Source organism: Littorina saxatilis, linkage group LG10 (assembly GCF_037325665.1).
Source record: "Littorina saxatilis isolate snail1 linkage group LG10, US_GU_Lsax_2.0, whole genome shotgun sequence".
In the NCBI taxonomy this organism is placed as follows: domain Eukaryota; kingdom Metazoa; phylum Mollusca; class Gastropoda; order Littorinimorpha; family Littorinidae; genus Littorina; species Littorina saxatilis.
In genome coordinates, this window is record NC_090254.1 from 17,156,043 (window position 1) to 17,171,280 (window position 15,238).

At 42.8% G+C, this 15,238-nt stretch overlaps 1 long non-coding RNA gene across 1 annotated transcript; it reads left to right on the forward strand.

Annotated features, from left to right (window-relative positions):
- Positions 1 to 12,884: 12,884 nt before the first annotated feature.
- Positions 12,885 to 14,769, forward strand: LOC138978294 (uncharacterized). Its single transcript, XR_011459636.1, has 2 exons — positions 12,885 to 13,108; positions 14,176 to 14,769. It is a non-coding gene; the product is annotated as an uncharacterized lncRNA (long non-coding RNA).
- The last annotated feature ends 469 nt before the right edge of the window (positions 14,770 to 15,238 follow it).

The following is a 15,238-nucleotide window of genomic DNA, read 5'->3' on the forward strand; positions in this document are numbered from 1 at the left end:
ATATCGATAGCCTGATATTAATTGTGCAAAGTCGGCTTCACGAAGTCTACTTCGGGAAGCTCGCTGCACAGTGCTTTGGCGCTGAAGGTTTGGTTGAAAAACTTCGCGAAGAAAACTCCGGCTTAATTAAGGATGGCCTCAAGAAAAAATTAACAGAATTTGATGAAACTATTGCGTTGTACCGCCAGAAAAACAATAGCCGACATTTTTTTTTGGGGGGGGGGGGGGGGGGGAAGTTTCTAAAAAAGAATAGGGGAGTCAAAACCAAAAGGGCTGGAAGTATGGCTGGCTGTGTTTTCGTAAATGGATAGATTTCAGTTTGCGTAAGTGGTATCAAACGTCACTCGAAAATGTTTTTTGTTTTTGAAGACAACCGAATTTGTGTCTGAATGTCAAGGAGGGGTGGGAAAGGGGGGGGGGGGGGGGGGGGTAATAACAAAAGCAGACCATTAAAAAAAATCAATACTGTCATGAAAACTTCACCCACGGAAACGTTTTATTCTCCAAAAGTGGCATTCATGGTTTTTCAAAAGACGAATTGCGGAAAGAACTCAATCTTTTTTATGGGGATTGTGGAAGAGTTGTTTTCCTTGGAAATACTGAGGCAAAAAAAAAACAAAAAAAAAAACAACAACCACGAGACATTGTAGGCCAATCATTGGCGAGCGACGTGTCTTCACATTTGGTGGGCGATGTGTGCCCCGATGGACTCGATCCAGTCGGCAATAAATAGTCAGCTCCGATGTGATATTGAGGACCCCAACCAATTGGGGGGGGGGGGGGGGGAGTTTGCCCAGTCGGTAGAGGCGCTGGCTTTAAAACCGGTTGTTACTATCAGCGTGGGTTCAATCCCCAAGTTCGGCACGGGATGTGTGTCCCAGAGTCAACTTTGTGCAGACTCTCCTCGGTGTCCGAACACCCCCGTGTGCACGCATGCGCACGATAAAGATCCCAGGGTCACAGCGAAAGCCTCAGGCCTTGGAAACACGAATACATACATGCAAAAATATGAAGCCCGGGTGTCCGTTCGGCCAACAGCCAATAAAGTAACCATTTCAGCACTGACCCAAGACGACCCAACCCGGTCCCTAGCCCATTTCAGGTCTCCTCTAGCAGCCGGCAGCCAGCTGTCTACATCCCCCCGCCCCCGCATTTTTATTTTTTATTTTCATACAAAGCCGGGTTTTCCCGTGTAACAGGCCCCTAATGGCTTTGCCGTGAGGGCGTAAAACTTACATTTTCCTGATATTGAGGACTCCGGGCCGGGACGGACACGGGTCAACTTTATGTGCAGACCCAAAGACGGCAGCTATGTCCCACCCCCGTGTCACCACAGTGGCACGGAAAAGACATCGGTTGATCGTTCTGCTATAAGTGCAGATGGCTAATACCACCTAAACACGCATACACTTGTGTATCTCATCCAAAGCCGCGTGGGTGTAAAAACTCGAATTATCATATAACCCATAAGTATCTAGTCCTTAAGAGGCGAAATATTTAGCCTGTAGGACATGAAGTATTCTTTTTTTTCTCAATTATATTGAGCGGGCAGTACAGAAAAAAAGATGAGAACTAATTTGTACGAGGATTTCAGTCGTTTGTATGATTTCACTGTCAATTGGGTTTGTTGGTTGGTTTGTTGATTGTTGGTTTTTAAAATAGGTTTATTTGCCTCAGTATTTCCAAGGGTGAGCAACTCTTCCACAACCAATAAAAATCCCGTCAGAGATTATTTTTTCCGAAGGTCCTTTTTTGTATTGGTAGTATAGTCTCAGCCGAATAGGCCATTTCTGAACGAATCCGTCAAAAACGCTGTGTGTGGGTTTGTGCCACTCTTGGTCGGGTTATGGTAACATAGGTAAGGTCCCACTATCACGAATATTTTGGCGAACCACAACGAGTTACTACGGTATTGCCACAACGATGTTTGCCACGAAGGATTGCGAAAAATCGGCCGAACAAGAACGAAGTAATACGAACCACAATGACCTCGGCGATTTTTTTCCACGAATCCCAAATCGTTGTAGTTCGCCGTCAAAATTCGTCACTGTGGGACCTGGGCTAAGTTACAATATGTTGAGAAGTAGCAGAATTTGATCATGAAAGTTTTCAAAGACAGTCGATCAGCAGCGACACGGGCACGTATTTTCCTTGATCATACATACGTGAGAGGGACCACTCAGGAGATAGCAATATCGTTCAAACCACACGTGTGTAAATCATGTAAATGAGGTTGTGTCAAACTAGTTTGGCAGGGACCTGCTTTACGACTGCTTATGATGCTAGTGTCACCAAGACAAACGTCATTATGGAAACACTTTTATGCTATGCTGTTTCTCCTGGTAGAAGTTTTAGAACTTTCACGTCACGCTTCACTTTTTAGAGTGACGTGTCGTTCCTTTCACGTCAAAGATTGCACAAGGCTTTGGAAATGATAAGGTTCCAAAAGAAGGGTCTTAAATTGTGACGCCTCCACTGCGGGACGTTTTGAGTAAAATACACGTAAGTACAGTATCAGGCATGGGAATTGTCCGCCAAATGGCGGATTTCCGCCGAATTTTTTTTTTGTTCCGCCGAAAATGCAAAAGTGTCCGCCGAAAAAATAAAGGGGGGAGGCGCACAAAAAAAGCACCGGTTCCTTTGGCCTTTGCGCAAAAGCCCGCGAAAACTTTCCGTACTTTGTTCACGCACTGCTACCACCCGCCTCAGTTATTGAACTTTTATGTTTGAAAGTAAACCAGATTGCACAGATTGTGTTACAAGTTACATTTTCCTGTTTGTCTCAACAGATCAATTATTTTTACAAATTTAAACCATAAATAATACATGTATATATTTTTTTTCTTCAAAAAAGCAAAAATTGGTACATTTTTGTACTAAAAACTCTGATTCTAAAAACAGAATTTAATGGCAAACTTGGAGCTCAGATGACACCAGATTGCACCATCTGGGTTCTTTGGAGAAAATTTTTTTCCGGGGGGGCATGCCCCCGGACCCCCCTAGTAAGGCTAGGCGCTTCGCGCCGTCGACTTGACGCTTCGCGTCTTCAGTTATAAATTTTCCGCCTTTTTTACAATTTTTAATTCCCATGCCTGAGTATGTAGGATAAACTGAATATTACATGGCTTGCTGTGTCGTACCAGATTTGCACTCGTTGCTTTTTCAAATTGTGAACAGCTCGCTTTCGCTCGCAGTTCAATATTTAAAAAAAAGAACTCGTGTAGATCTGGTACGACACAGCAAGCCATGTAGTATTCTCTATGTATCTCGGTGAGAGCCGGGGATTCGAGTTCTGCTAGTGCCGTATAATGTCACTGTCGTGCGGTGCTATACCGTCGATCAGCAGCGACACGGTGACGGTGAGAGCCTGGGATTCCTGCTAGTATTAGTTATTTCTAATATGCTGACTGTTAGCAAATGATAACAGACATGTCGAGAAAAAATATATCAAGCATAAGCCACACACACAGTTGGCTTTTCGGTATTTTAGCATGGTAAAGCATTTCATTGTTACAAATAAAAAGTATCGTTCTTTAGAATATGTCATCCTGATATGTTTAATTACTTTTGTTTTTAGCTTGTCTTCGTTAATTTTAGAGTGATAAGCTTGACCGTTATAACATTTAGCGGGTCACCTAGAATCGGCCCTGATTGGTCAAATAGTCAGATGGGGCACTAGAATGGTAACAATGCCGTATAATGTCACTGACGTGCGGTGCTATACCGAGTTATCTGACTGAGGTGCGGTGCCTTACTTTAAACTGTTATTAACGTGCGTACTTATATACCTTATAATGGTATTCAGATTTATAGTTGATATACGTATAGTGTTACATATGTTGTGCTCCTTTGTAAACATGTTGTTATATTATCATGTGTGTGTTTATGAATAAAATACTGTTTAAACCGCATATGTAAAATCCCGCAGATAAACGAATGTAAAAAAAAAAGCAACAATAACCCTCACACAATCAAGACATACACCTCGACGAAATGACTAACACAAGACAAATCATTTGACGGAATAAAAAACACAAGACCCATAAGTCAGACACAACCCATCACTATGTACAGTGGGAGACTTATCAGTCATATAGAGGGATAGTCCAAAAGTGTGTTCAGTGTCAACAAACATTGCCACGAAGGTGCCATGAAATTGGTTGACCAAGAATGAAGAGGCAATGCTGGTACAGGCACCAAGATCAGTCTTCGTGTTTTTACAGTTTACTTCTGTACGACTTCGTCGTGAATGAGCTCGTGCATCTATCTCTTTTTTTTTCAGTCTTTGTCTATCGTTTTGTCGCTCTTGCTTATTCCGCTTTCATTCTTCTGCTCCTTCGTCTTTTCGTCGATGGAGGCCATACCCACAGCCCCGTGCGTAGAGGACAAAGTAAGCCATTCGTCTTTTATTCATCTTCCTCCCTTTTCTTAACCACCTTCCTTTTTATGTCGTTGTTAAGCACCGAGCATCCAAGCTACGTTGAATTTTCAAACAAAAGAGTTGTCAGCAGAGGGCATTTTAAGAATATTTAGTTACGAATGGGGTCTGTAGAACCACCCTTTAAAATGGGCGACCAAAATGGAGACAAAAAGTCTATGACAGTCTGTAGAGACAAATATTATTTCACCAAAATGTCTATAAAGTCAATTGCAAAAGGAGGTCGTCACAGTGCCGCCACAACTTTATTTTGAAGACGGATTCGACGTCATCAAAGACATTTACCGACAAAATGAAAAAAAGAAGAATGTGGGAATATCATCTGGAAGAACTCACATGGATAGTTTCATAAGTATCTGTCCTGTAGTTTTCCGGGAATCGCTACACACACACACACACACACACACACACACACACACACACACACACACACACACACACACACACACACACACACACACACATGAAAAAAAACACACACACACATGCAAAAACACACAAACAACGCAAAACCTTGGTTCAAAGGTTTAGGTGCCAGCGAATAGCGGACTCTTCATGCCAGATCGCGGGTCTTATTACTTCGCTTGTCGACAAATGTTTGCTTTAGTCCTCCTTGGTATTAGCGTGCATGTCTCTCCCTGAATCTCTCTGATTAGCGGACAGTGTTGCAAACAAGGCGTTATTATCAGAAGAGACAGTTATGGGTTATTATCACACGTGTAAAACCTCCGCGGCGCCGAATTCGTGATGATGTGGATAGACAGTAGCTGTTTATATCAGCGTGAGTAATGTAGGTACACGGCCGTCGGGGATTGGGCTGTGGCAAAGGCATATAGACCCTTGCCACAAAAATAGACAAGTCTTTGCGAGAAAGGAGATATGATTGAGACAAGCTCAATACGTAACGCATGTAAATAAATGTACAATTTATCAGACGCGTTGATTTTCACGGAACTGCATCTCTTCTAATCTACGACAAAAGAACCACGTGAACAAACATCCAGTGGTCTATATAATCATAATAATAATAACAATAATAATAAATCACTTTTCTATAGCGCAAGTCCCGATTCACAGCTCCAAGCGCTTTACAATTCCAATAAACACCTCACACACACACACACACACACACACACACACACACACACACACACACACACACACACACACACACACACACAGACAGACACCCACACACACACAGACACACACACAGACACAGACACACACACACACCCACACACACACACAGACACAGACAGACACACAGACACACCCACCCCCCCACACACACAGACACACACACAGACACACACACACACACAGACAGACACGCACACACACACACACAGACACGCACACACACACACACACACAGAGACAGACACGCACACACACACACACACACACACACACACACACACACACACACACACATATATACACACACACACGACAGGCCTTGAGGGACGGAAAGTGGTTATCACCGTTGTGGTCTTTATCTGCCCTTTTTAATCCGGAAAAGGTGATTCATGGCCGGAGTTGTGCATAACAATAATAGCGGCCCTTGCACGTTACACAAAACAGCCTCATTGTGCACTCCATGCAACAAACACCAACATTGGCAGAGACAGGCAGTTTTATGTATTTTTCAAACTCTGATACAGGGCCATCGTGAAAAATTAGTTTAAAGGTGTTTTTTAATACAATTTCAAAATGGCCGCCACATGTAATTTAGCAAAATTATTAATTTATGTTCAGTTGATGCTACAAGCACCAAATTTGGCAGGGAGGTACAGTTTTATGTACTTGTCAAGGTCTGATACAGGGCCACCAAAATAAATTTGTTTAAAAGATTATTTTAATGCAATGTTCAAAATGGCTGCCACAAAAAAAAGTCTAAAATTGTAGATTTGCGTTCATGTAGTGCAACAACCCTCAAAATTGGCAGAGATGCACAGTTTTCTGAACTTATTAAGTTCTGATACAGAGCCACTTAAAATATGAATATTTGTTGGTTATTTAAAGCATAATTTCAAAATGACAACCACGGGAATACATGCAAACGCACATGCTGGAACGTAACTGAAGGAACACAAGAAGTTTAGAGCAATGTAGCTTGATCTACCTAGTGTTGGGGGTTGTTAGCAGATGCACACACACAGTTGCAGAGGGCAGTACACCGTAGTCCGGCTTTGCAGCATTTGCAGCGTTGGGTTCTGCATGACTTCTTGCAGGCACACTTGAGAAGCTCGCGGCATGCTGTAGATGCTTCAGGGCTGATGGTCCAAAGGGGTTGCCACTCTCCGTCATTGTTTTTCCAACCCCATTCAGAGGGATTAGGCAGTGCAGGTGTGGGATTTTCTGCCTGGCCCCAAATGTAGCTGCCTTGATAGACTGCCCTTTTGATATGCTGTAGCAGAGCATCGCTTGTTGGTGGAATGTTTTCAATCTGCCTGGTTTTCTTGATGAAGAGATGTCTTCTGGCGCTGTTGACATCCAGGCAGTTACTAGCTTTGTCGTAGAGGAGCACAACAAACCTCTCCAACACAGCTCTGTCATCAGGTGTCAAGGTGCACGGATGCGTTGACAGCCGAAGGAAAGTTTCAGTCACATCATCGAACACACTCCACACCTCCCAAGCCTTCTTCTTACTGATGCCATTGAAAAATGACACAGTGTCGCACCCAGAAAAACTGTGGAAAAGAGAAAGGCAGGATGATCTGGTGGGACCAAGGTTCCTGGCAATAAGGTGAGCAGGAATGTGCCGGAAGTCTTTGCCAACACACATCGCCACCCAAATTTCGTGGTCAGGATAGCGTGATGCAGAGGCGACGGCGAGGACAACAACATCTGTGTCGGTGGTGCGAAGCATGATTTGTTTGCTGTCCTTTGCTGCATCCACTAGGTGTGTCATTATCCTACTGTCGGCTTCCTCATGGGTGCAAGGAGACAGTGCACTAAGCTCAACAGGGACATTGGAAATGGCAATAGAACCCTGGGTGGTGACAATGGTCTTCTCAGTGGGAATTCGCAGGAGACACTGTGCCAGGTACTTAAAGAGCTCCGTTTTGTTGTCATCTACCCTGAAGAATGTGTGCCAGTTGGGTGGTATGGCGCCTGTTGGTGTGACACGCTTTCTCTTTCCCTTGCCCCTCACCTCCCTTGCAGTCTTCTTCAGGCTGTCTGTCCTGTACATATCCCATATCACATCCAGGCGGGAAACTGTTTGCAGCAAGAGGGTGATGTGCGGCAAAAACACATCCTCTGCATATGCACGAAATGTCTTTGCTGCCCCAGGCCGAATCATGTGCACGATTGCAGCGCCATCCAAAATCAGAACATCTGCATCAGAACGCACTGCTTCAGGCGGGGACAAATGCTCCAGGCATTCCATCAGGCGTGATTTCAATCCCGGCCTTATTTGTCCTTCAGAGGAAAGTGATGGAGGGGTACTGTGATGTTCATGCTGGAAGAAGTCGTCGAGTCCTCCTGGGCGGGTCTGGCATGCAATATAGAGCCTGGAAAAGAGACTGTTGTTCTTTTTAAGGATGGAAAGTTTGCAAGTTCCAGTGCCTTTCTTCTTCCGTTTTGTGCCAGCAATAAGGACCATGTTGTTGCGCTTGATAGGGTCAGAGAATTTCTTGGTCTTTGTCTTGAGCCTATCTTCCACAAATGATGTGTACTGAGTGCTGCATCCCGGTCGTCAACATGGATTTCATGGCCTCATGCGTCGCAGCACTGATGATCTCAGTGCTCTGAAGAGCCCGTGAGGAAATCGCATGTTCGCTCAGCAAAAGGGTTTCCCGCCTCCTTTATGACATCAATGATTTTTGTGACGTTGTCAGCAAAATCCACTTGGAAGGCCAAGCTTTGCTCATGATGGCCAAGTTTCTCCGAGTCTTTCTCAGGAGGGCTAAGGGTCCGTTGAAAGTCCTGGATGACGCGTGCAACTTCAGGGCCACTGACCATCCACCGTCCCAAAGCAGCTGGATTACCTGTCAAGCCAACAGCCCCACCATCACCTTTCACAATCGCATTATTCTGTTCATGTGCATGATCCAGTGCCAGTCTTGAAAATGGCCTTCCAGTCTTTTGCAGGACAAAGTGGCCTTGTTGGAATTCATGGCTAACAGACTCAATGGCACTGATTTTTTTCATGTCATTCACATGCACAGACATCTACCTTGCTGGTCAAATGCAAAGAACACTGGCACCATTTTCGCGATGTACTGCTGATACAACATGAAGTCACCACTTCTCACGGAAGACAGAAAAGCAAGCACAAGAACTTCTAATTGCATGATCAAAGCCCAGAAGTGAAACGTTGGACTGTTCTCCGTCATGACGACTTTCCACTCATCCACAGGCATGATCTTCTCCCCAAGAGCTTGGCATGAGAGACGATATTGCTCATAGGCAGCATTCATCAGTTGGTAGAGGGCACATACTGTAAGCTGATGAGCATGCCGAGTCTTGGTGACATGAGCAGCTGACAAGAAGGAGTCTGCAGTACCAACTGTAGTCACACCAGCCTGTACATTAACAAGGACGTCTGTCCAGCCACTGTCACGCAGGAGACTTCCAAGGGCCTTCAAAAAAGCCATCTCGGTGTGAAGTCCTCCCAAAACGATGGTCATTCTGCTTTCTCCATACAAATCAGGATGCCTCCACTGAATTTGTTTGGCAAGGGCAAAGAGAGGCCCTCTGCAACTGTGTGTGTGCATCTGCTAACAACCCCCAACACTAGGTAAATCAAGCTACATTGCTCTAAACTTCTTGTGTTCCTTCAGTTACGTTCCAGCATGTGCGTTTGCATGTATTCCCGTGGTTGTCATTTTGAAATTATGCTTTAAATAACCAACAAATATTCATATTTTAAGTGGCTCTGTATCAGAACTTAATAAGTTCAGAAAACTGTGCATCTCTGCCAATTTTAAGGGTTGTTGCACTACATGAACGCAAATCTACAATTTTAGACTTTTTTTTGTGGCAGCCATTTTGAACATTGCATTAAAATAATCTTTTAAACAAATTTATTTTGGTGGCCCTGTATCAGACCTTGACAAGTACATAAAACTGTACCTCCCTGCCAAATTTGGTGCTTGTAGCATCAACTGAACATAAATTAATAATTTTGCTAAATTACATGTGGCGGCCATTTTGAAATTGTATTAAAAAACACCTTTAAACTAATTTTTCACGATGGCCCTGTATCAGAGTTTGATAAATACATAAAACTGCCTGTCTCTGCCAATTTTGGTGTTTGTTACATGAAGTGCACAATTCGAACACATATAAGGGCCGCTATAAAGTCTACAATGATCCTTATTCTGTTTTGGGTGAACTGTCAGTTGTTGATTTTTGTTTTAGTTTTATTTGTGTACCGTTCAGATTCTTTTCATTGCTTTCGCTTGTTTGGTTAGCTGGTTGTCTCATCCGTTGAAATGCTGTTTGTATGTCAGTCAGCCTGTCATCCTGCTTGTCTGGCATGTTCCCATGCGCTTGCATAGGTGTTTGCTTTATTTGTTTGTTATCTTTCGTTCTTCAATTCTCTTTATCCCCCGCGTCCACCCCTCAGGCTGTTTTGGAAGCACAGACGAGCTAGGGGGCCAAATTAATAAGACACATCACAAGGAGGGGACGGGTCCTGAGAAGAAGAAGAAATCCACTCTCGAAATCTAATGACAAAACTAATTTGGCCATCTTGTATTTGCCCCCGGCTGTCAGTTGTGTCAGAGGGCAAAACTACAAGTGTGCCCCCGAGGGTGACTTTTCTTTTAACCTCTTTAATCTTTTGCATCCACTCAATTATCGTTGAGCTCCACCTCCCGTGACTATTTTTGTGGATAAGTATATGGGTTTTTATATAAACAAAATTGGCGGCAAGTCTGTTACTTCGTGTTCTTATACCTTTGGCAAGGTCGAGAAGATGGGAACGGGAGGGGAGAGTGAAACGGTGGAGACAAGTGGAGTAATCTCAAAGGAGTAGAGCTTCTCGTGCAGACTAAAGCACTAACGATACGATGAAAACAGAGCAAGGATGAGAGAGAGAGAGAGAGAGAGAGAGAGAGAGAGAGAGAGAGAGAGAGAGAGAGAGACAGAGAGACAGAGAGACAGAGAGAGAGACAGACAGACAGAGAGAGAAAGAGAGGGACAGACAGGGACCAACAGACACACAGACAAAGTGAGAGAAAGAGAGAGAGAGAGAGAGAGAGAGAGAGAGACAGAGACACAGAGACAGAGACACAGAGACAGAGACAGAGAGACGGAGAGACAGAGACACAGAGAGAGAGGGACGAACGAACGAACGAACTTTATTACTCAAGGATGGGGATTTTAGGCTCACGCCTAGTCTTACAATCTGTCCCTGCTAAACTAAGACATAAAAATTAAGACAATAAAAGGAAAATTGTCAATCGCAATCATACAGTATTACTAATTACAACATTACCTATACGACTACATAATGCATAATAGAACATTGAAATGTACATGTATGTCAATATAATACAAAGGAAAAGAAAAGTCGACTCGCACACACACGCGCGCCGCATGCCTGCAACCACGTTCGCACTCAATACAACACACACACACACATTCATAGCGAGAGAGAGAGAGAGAGAGAGAAAGAGAGAGTGACAGAGAGAGAGAGAGAGAGAGAGAGAGAGAGAGAGAGAGAGAGAGAGAGAGAGAGAGAGAGCAGACACACGGAGTGGACGTGGGGAAAGGGGGGGGGGGGGGGGCGTGAGGTAAGGATTGATCGACAGTAAAGCATAGAAGCAGAGATGAGAAGCTGCAAAGAGAAGTATACTAACAGATTGAGAAAGAAGCAAGGACTTTTACACCCACAAAACAACTGTTTTTATTGAGTAAAATGACATGTGATCTCTTTCGAACGTATCCATAACTGTGGCTAAACCATGGGGAGGGAGGAGGGAAGGATGAGAGAGGGGTAGGAAAGTAAATCCATGATTATATACGTCGGGTCAAAATGGCGAACTGTCAAGTGCATTACATGAAAATATATCAGCTTCCGCGGTCATATAATACCTTCTGATCCATCTTTCAATCCGATCCAAGTCCGTAAGCCATTACTGGTTCTCTCCATGCTCAAAAATAGATCCATGTGAACTTCTGATTGCGTGAAGGTGACCCAAATAAGCTTTTAACGACCTTTTTCTGCTCATTCCGAGAGTAATTAAATGCATCGATGTATGTGTGCCGCGATTTCCTCAACAATTTACGATATCTACGCTAAGATTTTTTTCTTTGCTGCGTCAAAGCTCAATGCATAGATTGCAATGCATAGGGTATCACTGCCGTCTTTAACTCCGGTAATGAAGACATATGGGGTTTCTTGGTGGCATCCTTCGAGCATGAAACTAAGGATTATATTTTCACAGGTTGTGTTGCTTGTATGCAATATGTAGCCTCAATCTGGTTTAAACAGAATTACGTGTGCTTTTTTTAACGAGCACCGCAGATTACAGATATTTTGGTGCACTTATATCAGTCCCAAGGTGGATAGTTTCTCTGATATTTCTGAATTTATGTGCAAGCGTTTTCTACTCCAGCTGAACACAGTTATTAGAAATGTGAATTTTCATGTTGCAAGTCTGGAGTCCACCCCTCAGAACGGGAAGTAGAATTAAATAAGGTCACCCGCCCAATTCACGTATCCCAAACAAATCTGCGGTCAGGGATTAAACAATTTTCCGTCGCGATATAAGCTTCGTGGTTGAAAACGACGTTAAACACCAAATAAAAGAAGAAAAAAAATTAAACAATTTAGCGAGTATGATCCATTTAGTTAACCAACTGCTGTCTTCCAACAAGGTATGAGTGTCCCAACCATGAAAGAACTGATTGAAATCAATTATTTCAGCTACCAAATCGTGTGTTTTTCTTCAATTTTACTAGTTTATTCAGTAGTGAGTCTTATGCAAAAGTCTTACACCACATACTTTAAGTTTCGTACATTGTTTTATATATAAAGGCTTAATGCTTCCTTTTTGGCTCACGTAAGTGTAGCCTATGCGGTGCTAACTTTTGTCTGTCTATGCGTGTGTGGTTATTATGGAACGCCAAAAGGCCCACAGTATCGAGACTGAGTCTCGATACTGGGAGTATCGAGACTTAAAGTCTCGATACTCCGAGTATCGAGACTCGTTCATTTCATTGGTCTTCCCTCGATACTGCGAGTATCGAGTATGGAAATGAACCAATCCGTGGTATCGAGTATGGTTGCTATGCTGCCCTAGTTCAGTATCGAGTGTCTACAAAACGATTGGTTAAATTCTGATCTCGAGTGTGAACAGCACCCTGGTGCGCCAAAAGGCCCACAGTATCGAGACTGAGTATCGATACTCAAAGTCTCGATACTCAAAGTCTCGATACTCCGAGTATCGAGACTCGTTCATTTCATTGGTCTTCCCTCGATACTGCGAGTATCGAGACTTTGAGTATCGATACTCTGTAATTTCATTGGTCGGACTCGAATTTCAAGAGTATCGCTACTGCGCATCTCGATACTGGTTGCTATGCCAATCGATCTGATCAAGAACGTAACAAGACAAGCGATTGGTTCAGTACTTGAACTCCAAAAGGAACTGGTAAATTAAAAAGTGAAACCAATTTTTCTGCTTTTATTGCCTTCAGTGGAATAAGGTTAGTTCATGCTTTGCCGGCAAGGTTATTTCTTTTATTTCCTGTGTGTGTTTGCGTGCGCGACAGATCATCGAGTATTTTCTATGGCATCAGTATTACAAAAATGAAATTGACGTTCATCGGCGCTTCAGTTTCTTTCATCGGCATGGCCCCTGATGTCATGTTTGAAGAGATCGAACCTGAACTTGATTATTGTATTGAGTGAAAATGCAACCAGAAGTATTCAACTGGTAGGTAAAATACGATGTTCCATAATGACTAACATAAGCTTACCCTTCTCTTCTCCCAATGCCACCCAGCCAGGTCAAGTTGTTGCATTGTTGATCTGTTCGGTATTTTAAAGCCAAGTTGTATCCCAACACTCACTAGATCTACCTCTTCTGTATTTTGGGGGGTATTCATCGTGCTCCTTCGGGTACTATATAGGAGATATTTCTTTAGCCTATAAGTCTCATGCTTTTGGTATTAATCAGCATTTTCAAAATCTTCAAGCCACAAACAATTTTCCTCCTGTTGATACACTTGTTTAGATTTTTTCATTTTAAATTCCGATCTGGATTGCTTGCTTTCGAAGATGACAACTGTTGGACGTCAGCCAGGCTTCTGACAAAATTAACTCTAGACTCACGTACTGCTTCCCTGACAATTTCAAGGGGCACAATGATTTGAGGTAGATTTATTCGAACACGCTGAGCTAGATTACGTCCCTTGAATGAAAAAAAAGAAGATTTTGCGACGAAGCGCTTACCTAAGTCAAAATACATTTGTTCACCACAAATTAGATAAATGAGTGGAATACATGGTCCAAAGTTCGATTGGCAGTACTTTGGCGGGTAAGGGGATAGTCAGTATGGAGTTTATGCGACAATGTTCAACTAAAATGTATAAATTTGTTTTTGTAGCCCCACTCCAACAAAGAAGCAAAATAGTGTTTGCAAATCTGTGTGTGTGTGCGTGTGTGTGTGTGCGTGTATGCACGCGTGTTTGTGAGTGTCTTAGGGTTGTTGTGGTTAGCTTAGCTTCTTTGGTTGATCGATCGGTACTTTGTGCTCCGATTTATTCTTCAGGAAAATGAGTTTTCAACTGTCCAGCACACCAGTGATATCTGGAAGGATGCGAGCGACATTGTTAAAAAAAGGTCAGTCGTAACTCATACAGTTGGGCCCTTCTGAGTTGTTTCACCAATCCATGTGAAGTAATCTTTATTTTCCAAATCAAAGAACATGTACATGAATTTACAACGATAAGTCCATTATTGTACGCCAGCTAATCATAAATGGGTATTTGAAATACGACTCACATATTTGTTAGATTCAGCTGTATATTTTCAAAACTCTATGAACAACAATAAAAGACAGATGAAGTCTGGCAGGAATGTCAAAAGTTGAAAACTAATGTTCAACAGTGCCTCAACTGTAACCATGCGTGCGCCTGTGCACGGACCAGACATAATCATGTTCTGTACTAGTGCCAGTCATGCAACACTGCAGCAAGACTGGTTCTGTGCAGAATTAAAGTCGTAATCCCACCCCTCCTGTTTAATACTTGCTTCTTGGTATTTTACTTTTTATTGTACACTTATTATTTTGGGTGGTTGTAAGCTTTGAACGTTTACGTTTTATGATGGATTGAATTTGATGAATAAACATTTGGTGCTGGTAGGTCTGTTTGGTTGTTAATCGCGTGCTTGTGTTCGAAATGTTGTGTCCAATGCAGCGCTACGAGACCACAGTCTGGTGGGGAACAGGGCTAGAGAACATTTTTAGTATCACTTTTACAAGGCTGCTAACAGAATAATACTGAGTGTCTCTTGCATGACACCCAAAAAACAAAACAAAAAAGCATACCAACTAACATGTATAGCAGACTGGCACAAATCATCAGATGACCTTTTTGGGGGCGTTGGTTCAGGTAATAAAAGAATTATTTATTTAAGTAAGTGAATTAAATGTATTTAACGCATTGCCATAGAAACTGATTTTACAAACACAATGCAGACACACACAGAGACAACCAGGCAAACAAATATTAGGTTTATTCCATGACATTTTTGTTAAAGACTACACATACAAATTATACATTTGCCCACCATCTCACTAAACAGATACATGTAAAAATAGGTACACATTA